Raw genomic sequence first — 9,259 nt, 5'->3', positions numbered from 1 at the left:
AGAACAGGCTCCAAAGCAACAGAGAGAAACCCTGTCTTGACATACGAAAAGAAAATAAGTTAAATAATTATTTATTAAAAGGCAAGGAAAACAAAACAAATAAACAAACAACAGAATTAGGATATGCATCCTCTTTTGCCAGGCCCTTGCTTGTGTGGTCTGAATTGTCCATAAACTAATAAATATAAATAAACTTGCACACACCAAACAAAGAGCAAATAGTTAAAAGTTTCACAGAATGGATGAAAAAACAAAACAAAATAAAACAAAACAAAAAAAAAAACAACAAAACTCCCCCCTAAAAAAAAAAAAAAAAAAAAAAAAAAAACCCAAGAAACAATCAAACAAAAATATCCATGAGGGAATCAAGAACTTTTCTGTTAGAGATGTTTGTTGTCTATTCTTGGTTGTCTACTTGACACCTACTGGTATTAACTACAAGCCCTGAGGTCGGGGGCACCTGTGTGGCCTGTTTGTTGATTCAATTATTGGAAGTGGGAAGCCCCACCGTAAGTCCATTTCTTTGGAGGCAGAAAGGTCTGGAAGAGAGCACGAGGGGGAGGAAGGTTTCTGTATGAATACATCCATGTTTTTGAGATGTGGACACAGTCATTAGAAATCCTTATACCATCTTAGGCTTTTGTCTAATTAGATGGGTTTCATGACACTCTTTTTGAAAAATATGTCTCTTTTCATTAGAGTGCAGTGAGGAAGTCTTTCGAAGAGTAATAGAGAGCAAGAGGAGATGGCAGAGCACCATGCACCATGCATTAAATCTATGTCTATTTTACACAGGTAGAAGAAAGTTATTCTGACACCAATGTTTTGTATAGTGTTTAGTAAAATGACAGAAACAAATTAGGGAAGTCTCTCAGTACATTAGTTCAAAAAGTTTTGCCATGGGTCAGCTAGAATTATCCCTTGATTGACTTTGGGGTTCTTAACATATATTTCCAGTGGATGTCAAGATATCCATGGAGCAATCTGTAGCTATACCACTGAAGTCCTGAGAAAATAATTCCAAGGGCAATGCAAACCAGAGAGTGTGTAAACTTCATATTTTCAGCTCAAGTATACATTGCAAGCAGAGGACACACAAGACTGTGTCATCTGAACCCCCAACTCCATTCAATGTAAATAAACTAATCAGGAAATAAATAAGTACATTAGCCTAAGTAGGCAATAGGCTGTGACCCTGAACTATTGCCTGTCTCTATCTTGAATGAAAGTTCATGCTGAATTTCCACTGTTTTCAGTTCTCAATGTGAATGTCTTTTTTCTTTGCTTAAGGCACAGAGTGCCTTCTGCAGCAGTCTCATGGAAAGGTACTGAAGATACTCCTGTTCCACATATTTTATGTATTTTCCTTTATGGTTCAATTTTTTCACATGAATATTCAACTTATGCAAAATAATTTTGTTATGTAAGTTGTCTTATCTTTAGTAACAGTTAGATGTTACTCTTAAAGTTTAAGTTATGAGAAATTTTTAACCTTTTTTACGTTTATATATTTCAGGTTTGTTTATTTTCATATGCATTGATATTTTGCCTATATATTTGTCTGTGCATGGGCCCCAGATTATTTTGAACTGGACTTCTTGATGGGTTTTAGCTGCCCTGTGGTTTCTGTGAGTCATCTGAAAGAGCAGCTGTTGCTCTTAACCATTGAGGCAATTTTCAACCTTTATAGTTTTTTTTTTTTTTTTGATTTTTTTTATCACTTTCATAAAATTTTTCTTCATTGTTTGGGAATTTCATCACACTCACTTTCCAATCGTTATACCTGCCCTTCTCCCCACCATCAGACCTTTATCCAAAGAATGTAAAAATTAATAGAAAAAAAATAAATCCAATTTTTGGGATGTATCTCTCACTGGAGCTCTTCTCTCAGTGGCCTGCTCAGTAAAAAGGTTTGAGTCTTTCCCCTTCAGCACTCCTGACAGAAGCCATCAATTGTGCAGAGCAAACTTCAGCATCTTTGTCATACTTTTTATGAGTTCCCTTTAATGGCTTCCTGTTTAGGCTGTCACTTTTGGGGGGCATAGTGGTTGTCATCGAGGTCTTTCATGTCCCTTTTGCAACTGTTGGGTCTGAAATCATTGTCATCACTGCAAAAGTATTGTCCTTGTTTTCACTATCAACACAGGCATGCTTCCTTTCTTCCACAAGGTTTTGTTGACAGCTCAGATCATGTACATGGGCTCCAGCTGTGATAGGACTATGGACCCAGATAAGGCCCTTGGAGGCAACCCAAACCACTGACATCAGCATAGCCTCATGTGGCAGCACCGGCTTGGATATCAATGTGACTTTAGGCTGCCACATAGATAATGGACATCAAGTGGTCTTTGGTGGTAACATTGGTTAGGGACATCAACACAGACCCGGGCTGCAGTAGGATCTCAGACCCAGACATGCCCCTCTGTGGCAGCACAGACCTGAACATCACTATAGCCTCAGGTGACAATGCAGCCATTCACATCAATATGGCCCCCAGCAGCAGCATGGCCTATTGCAATTAATATGGCCTCAGTCAGCATTGCTGACCATGAAGGTTCATATAGATCTCAGGCTTCATCACAGCCTGGAGCAGTTTCATAAACCACGGACACCAACGTGGCCTCTGGTAGCATCATGGACCAAGGTGATCCTTCAAGGGGGTACAATCCAGAAAGTGAACCATTCTTCATGTCATGCTTCCATCATTTCTCAGAACCAGGGAGATCCCACTGCGCACCACCCTGCTTGACCCTACTGGGCAATATGTTTTCACTGTCTACATCAGCCATCTCTCACACCTGTCTGTCACTGCCAACTTGTCTGCAGCTCCCCCTCTCCATGACACACATACAGCTCCATTTTTCTGTCTTTCCCAACTCTCCATGGTAGATTTGTTCACCATAGTGGCCCTCACCTTAAGGCCTGGCTGGCTTTTATCACCTGTAACTGGCATCATGTTTTTAAAGCTTTTTCTTAGAGACATCATGGGAAAGCTTTACAGGCACACATGAAGAAGAGAAGACATGATGGAAGAATGAAAATAATTCAATTAAAAGCATTGAAGTCTGCCAGCTAATGCTGAAGCTGAAGTTTGGGGAATTTGGCATGGTATAGGAACTGAAAGAATAAATTGGGCCAGATGGTGGTGATGAACTCCTTCAACTCCTTGGGAGGCAGAGGCAGGTGGATTTCTTTGAGTTCAAAGCAGCTTGGTCAGCCAGGGCTATGCACAACAAAACCTTATCTTCAAACATCAAAAACAAAAAACAAAAAAACAAAACAAAACAAAAAACAACAAAACAAAGAGGATAGCTAGTTACTCCTCTCCTCCTTTCTCACATCATCCTTCAACAGAATCCCTTAGAGAACTCCCTCTCTGCCATGCCCCTACCACATAAAGGGTACACATGGCACACATCATATTAAAATTTTTATCTAGATGAGCACAGACCTTAGTGATGGCTGTGATGTTACTCAGCATGCACACAGCTCTCTGAACCTTGGCCAGATCTCCACCAGGTACCAGAGTAGGAGGCCAGTAATTAATGCCAACCTTGAAGCCAGTGGGGTGACAGTCCACAAACTGGGTGCTGCCCTTGGTCTTGATGGTAGCAATGGCAGCATTGACTTATTTGGCAACCACATCCCCACAGCACAGCAGGCAACAAGCCATGTATTTACCATGACAAGGATCACATTTCACCATCAGGTTGGCTGGCTCAAATCAGGCATTGGTGATCTCTGCTACAGAAAGCTGCACATGGTAGTCTTTTTCATCAGAGATGACAGGGGATCTGTGGGGATAGGGCAGCAGATATGGGAGTAGGGCACTAGGTTGGTCTGGAATTCTGCCAGGTCAATATTCAGGGCTCCATCAAATATGAGGGAAGCAGTGATAGAAGACACAATCTGGCTAATAAGGCAGTTAAGGTTAGTGTAGGTTGGGTGCTCAATGTCAAGGTTTCTACACCAGATGCCTCACCATATACAGCCTCACTGTCAACTATGAAGACACAATCAGAGTGCTCCAGGGTGGTATGGGTGGTGAGGATGGAATTGTAGATCTCAACCACATCAGTGTAAACATATGGTCTGAGTACATAGAGAGCTCCAGCTAGGACTTCTTTCTGTAATCAAGAGAGAGCCCCTTTATCAGCAAGGAGATGAACCCAGAGCCAGTTCACCCCATACAGCTGTGGAAGACAAAGAAGCCCTAAAGGCCTGCACACTAGTCAGTTTTTTAATTAGCTCCAAAACAAGGACAATGATCTCCTTGCCAATGATGTAGTGGTCATGGGTACAGTTTATTGGCAGGTACCTTCCTCTCTCTCTCTCACTACTTCCCTCTCTCTTACTCTCTCCCTCTGCTGCCTTCACATCCAGATGTAGAACTCAGCTACTTCAGTGTCTGCCAAGTTCCCCACCATGACAATGGAGTAAACTTCTGAAACTGAAAGCCAGCCCTGATAAAATGCTCTTTATAAGAGTTGCCCTGGTCTTGGAGTCTCTTCACAGAGACAGAACACTGACTAAGACAGGTACCCTGAATCTCACAGATCATATGATTTACTTCCTTTCTGCCATAATCTGAATGTTTACAATCCCTGTAAGTGTGTATGCTGAACATGTGGTAACTGGTATGCTGGTAGCAAGAGGCAGAAGCTTCTAGGGGTAATTAGATCATGGAGATGGATACCTCATGCATGAAACTGGTGACCCAAAGAGCTGTCCTGCCCCTCCACCATGTGTGACCATGCCTCCAGAAGATACCCTGTGTTCTGGCTATTCTGCACTGTCAACTTGACTATATCTAGACTTAACTAAACCCAAGCTGCTGGGAACACCTGTGAGGGGTTTTTCTTGATTGAGTCATTTGGAGTGGAATACCTACCATATGTCTGGCTCTTGGGAGGTGAGTGAGAATCTACCCACCTTCTGGTGTCAGCCTCTGTAAAGAACACAAAAGAAGGAAATGATTGCATTTTGCCTGCTTGCCCTCCGTCTGCTGGCAAGTTCATTCCTTTGCTGGCATTAGTTTTTAGACCTCCCTTCAGGAACTGGCCATTGTTGGGATAGGAGAAAACCATAACTAACACCACATATGAAGCAGGAAACTGGTCCTCATTAGATATAGACTCTTATGGTGCCTTGATGATAGATTTCACAGATTCCAGAACAGTTATGAGTAAATTCCTGTTGTTTCTAAGCCACCCTGCCTCAGGAATAGTGTTGTAGCACCATGAATGAAATAACAGACACTGTCTCTAGTGAGACACCAAAGGACTGCAGCATAGAGGAGCTCTGAAGAGTTTCCTGAGACTCCTTATATATAGCTAGAGGGACAGAAAGACACTGAGGCTCCTTGCAAATCTCTCTCCAGAGACTATCAGACAGTGATAAATAAAGAGACAAGAAAAATGGAGTAGACCAGGCAAGGGCACAAGGCCTTACTCAGAGATGAGATGTTATTGTTAGTCACAAGAAAGAATTGCCCTATTGGGAAGGAGTAGTCCCTAGGCACACAGATCTGAACAACAGAAGAAACTAACCATTATGTTATTTTGAGTGATGAGACTCTAAAGAAAAAAAAATCCCACCTATACTCAGGACCTTATTACCCTGGGAACTCCCTGGGTTAGCTCTGCATTTCACTCCCCACTACATCCTGGCCCTGGATAGTACAGTCCTGGTACTCTGCTCCATGCACCACCCAGAGACTGCATTCTCCTCACCCTTTGTCCTCCTGGGCTCAATACTCTGAGTGAGCATTGAGCCAGAGTGGGGTGTCCAACAACCCCTCCACCTCCGTGGAACTTCCTGGGTCTGCTCTGAGTACAATGGACCTGCCTATCCACGTGGGACCATCTTGAGGCCGACCTCACCTGATCTTTGGATTTCATCTCCTGCCCTCTGCTGGAGGAGAGACTTCCAAGAGACCTTGGATCATCCAGAGTTGCAGACATCAAACACCCGGCCCACCTATACCCACCGGGAGAGCAGGTAAAGAGAGAGTGACTCCACCTGCACCCACTAGAAGAAGTGATAGGAAGACAGCAATACAAGAAAACACCAACAATAGAAAGACCAGTATAACACAACCAGAATCTAGGGACTCTACACCAACTACATCTGAACACACAACTTATATTCTTTTCATTTCCTCTTCTAATGTTCCCTGAGTCTTTGAGAAAAGATTTTAAATGTTCTGTGTAGAGCTGAACACTCAGTTGTCACTTATTTTCAGTTCTTTAAGTAGTCATGAGTCTCTGCACTTACCACCATCCACTGCAAGCAGAAGTTTCTGTGACTAAGCTGGGAGTACCATTGGTCTATGTCCATAAACATAAATATTTAAAAAGCTGCTTGGGGTCTTGACAACATAGGTGAACAACAGTACTAAGTTCACTGTTTGAGCCTACTTTCTTATATTCTATCTCTCTGTCCCTGCCCACCCACTCTGTCTCTCTTTCCCTCTCCCCCTCCTCTCTGTGTGTTAGGGGTTTTATAGCTGTGAAGAGACACCATGACCATGGCAACTTTTATAAGTAAACAACTTTGAGATACCATCTTACCCCTGCCAGAATGGCTAAAATTAGAAACACCAATGACAACTCATGCTGGAGAGGATGTGGAGAAAGGGGAATACTCCTCCACTGCTGGTGGGAGTGCAAACTCATACAGCCATTTTGGAGAGCAGTATGGCGGTTCCTCAGGAAAATGGGAATTAGTTTACCACAGGACTTGGCAATCCCACTCTTAGGCATATACACAAATGATCCACATCCATGCAACAAAGACATCTGTTCAACTATGTTCATAGCAGCATTATTTGTAATAGCAAGAACCTGGAAGCAACCTAGATGCCTCTCAATTGAAGAATGGATAATGCATATGTGGCACATCTACACAATGGAATACTACTCTGCAGAAAAAAATAATGGTATCTTGAAATTCACAGGCAAGTGGATGGCACTTGAAAAAAAACCATCCTGAATGTGATAATCCAGTCACAAAAAGAGGAACACAGTATGTACTCACTCATATATGGATTTTAGACCTAGATCAAAGGATCACCAGCCTATATTTCATACCACCAGAGGAACTAGGATACAAGGTGCATTCTAAGAGATTCATATAAAGTCCCTCCTCACAGAACCAGGAAGGGACAAGTCCCCCAGAGCACAGGGAAAGTGGAGGGGGCAGCAAATGGAGAGAGAAGTAGGAGAAAATGAGGGGGAGGAAAGGAAAACATGTGCGACCAGGAAGATTGAGCCTGGTTAGGAATAGAAGACAGGAAAGAGAGAGAGAGAGAGAGAGAGAGAGAGAGAGAGAGAGAGAGAGAGAGAGAAGAACATAAAAGAGGGAGCCAATATTGGTTTGAAGATAAAATTGAACACAAAGAAAGGTCTAGAGAACTACAAGACTGCTGCCAACTAACAATTTGAGCTTCTGTGGAAAGGCTGTCATAAATGCCCTTCCTGGATAGTGAGATCAACAACTAATTTATCCATGGAGCCCTCAACTCATGCCTGTTGGAAACAGAAGCAAACACCCATACATAAACACTGAGTAGAACTAGAACTCAGATGCAGAGGGAGAGGACAAGACCAGGCGGCAGAAACACATAGAGACAGCTTACCTGAACAAGGAGAAGCTAACAGGCCACCAGACTGATAGCTGGGAAGCCAGCATGGGACTGACTCAGGCCCCCTTGAATATGGGTCTCAGCCAGAAGGACTGAGCAGTCTAAGGGACCTCAGACAGTGGAGCCAGGATGTATCCCTGGAGCACAAAATGACTTTGCGAACACATCCCCCGTGGAGGGATAACTGCCTTAATCTAGAAAATCTAGCAGAGAAGCCCTAGTCCCTACTTCACATGAGCTGTCAGACCTACATGACCCCTACTATATGACATTCCCCTACATATCGAATTGGGGTGGGGGCATGGGAGGGTGTTTAGAGTGCATGTGAGAGGGCAGAGAGGGTAAAAGGGAGGGAGGGAGGGAGGAAGAGGGAATGGGATCGACATGTAAAATAGTAAATTAAATTAAAAAAATGCTTTGACTCCAAAATTTAAGTTGAAGGACAAGTTACTGGGGAAAAGGATTTCTATTTTTGTTTCCACAGAAAATGAAAGGCTGTGGATTCCTTCCAGACTAATGTGGTTTGATCAAGCCAGACCACCTGAAACAGAGTACTAGGTGATCCTACATTCAAAACAGCTGGACAAAGCAGCCTTACAGACTACAGCCAGGATTTCTGCATCTTCTTAGAATCCCCCATGACAATGCCCCTTACCAGCAGGAAGTAGTTTGGAAAGAACAACGCCCAAATTCCAAATATTGTCTATGAATGTTTGTTTTCATTTAAATGGACTTGGTAGTAATCTCTCCTGAACTGTACTTTTTGTGGTCTAATTTTCTGTAGACCTATTTTCTACCCTAAGTAGTTGATAGACTCTCCTTTTTGTATTTTTTTTTCAGGTGCAATTTGTCATCCCCAGTGAGGTAAAACTTCCTTTACTTTCTCAAACATTTTTTCTAATATTTCTCCTTTAGAGTCAGCTAACAATATATCATCCATGTAATGATAGATTATGGATTATGTTTATGAATTATTTCTAGTGGTTTTTGTACAAAATATTGGCACAGGGTGGGGCTAGTTAGCATTCCCTGTGGCAAAACCTTCCATTGATATCTCTTCACCGGTTGAGAATTATTGTAATTAGGTACCATGGAGGCAAATTTCTCTTTATCTTGTTCTTGTAAAGGTATAGTGAAGAAGCAATCCTTTAAATCAATAACTATAATAGGCCATTCTTTGGGTATCAAAGAAGGCAAGGGCATTCGAAGCTGTCGAGAGCCCATTGGCTGGATAACTTTATTGATGGCTCTCAGGTCTGTAAGCATTCTCCATTTACCAGATTTCTTTTTGATAACAAATACAGGAGAATTCCAAGGACTGGTTGATTCCTCGATATGTCCAGAATTTAGCTGTTCCTGAACCAGGTTTTCTAAAGCTTCTAACTTCTTAGAGGTCATAGGTCATTGTCCTACCCAGACAGGTTCCTCTGTTAACCATTTTAAAGTTAAGGCTTTTGGTTCCTCTGTTTGTTCAGCACTTGTATCCTGTTTTCCTACAGCCTGGATATTTGGTATCTGTCTTGTATAGTACTTTATAATATTTTTTCCACAATCATGAGGTCGTTTATGGTTCCTATCTAATACTGGAGGAATGTTAATCTGTGTATTCCATTG

At 42.3% G+C, this 9,259-nt stretch overlaps 1 pseudogene; it reads right to left on the bottom strand.

Annotated features, from left to right (window-relative positions):
• Positions 1-3,340: 3,340 nt before the first annotated feature.
• On the bottom strand, positions 3,341-4,296 carry LOC127231702 (tubulin alpha-1B chain-like; annotated as a pseudogene).
• Between the last annotated feature and the right edge of the window lie 4,963 nt (positions 4,297-9,259).

This window comes from Phodopus roborovskii, unplaced genomic scaffold (genome assembly GCF_943737965.1).
Source record: "Phodopus roborovskii unplaced genomic scaffold, PHOROB, whole genome shotgun sequence".
Lineage (NCBI taxonomy): Eukaryota > Metazoa > Chordata > Mammalia > Rodentia > Cricetidae > Phodopus > Phodopus roborovskii.
The sequence above is the reverse complement of the archived record's forward strand: the minus strand, read 5'-3'. Positions and strand labels throughout refer to the sequence as shown.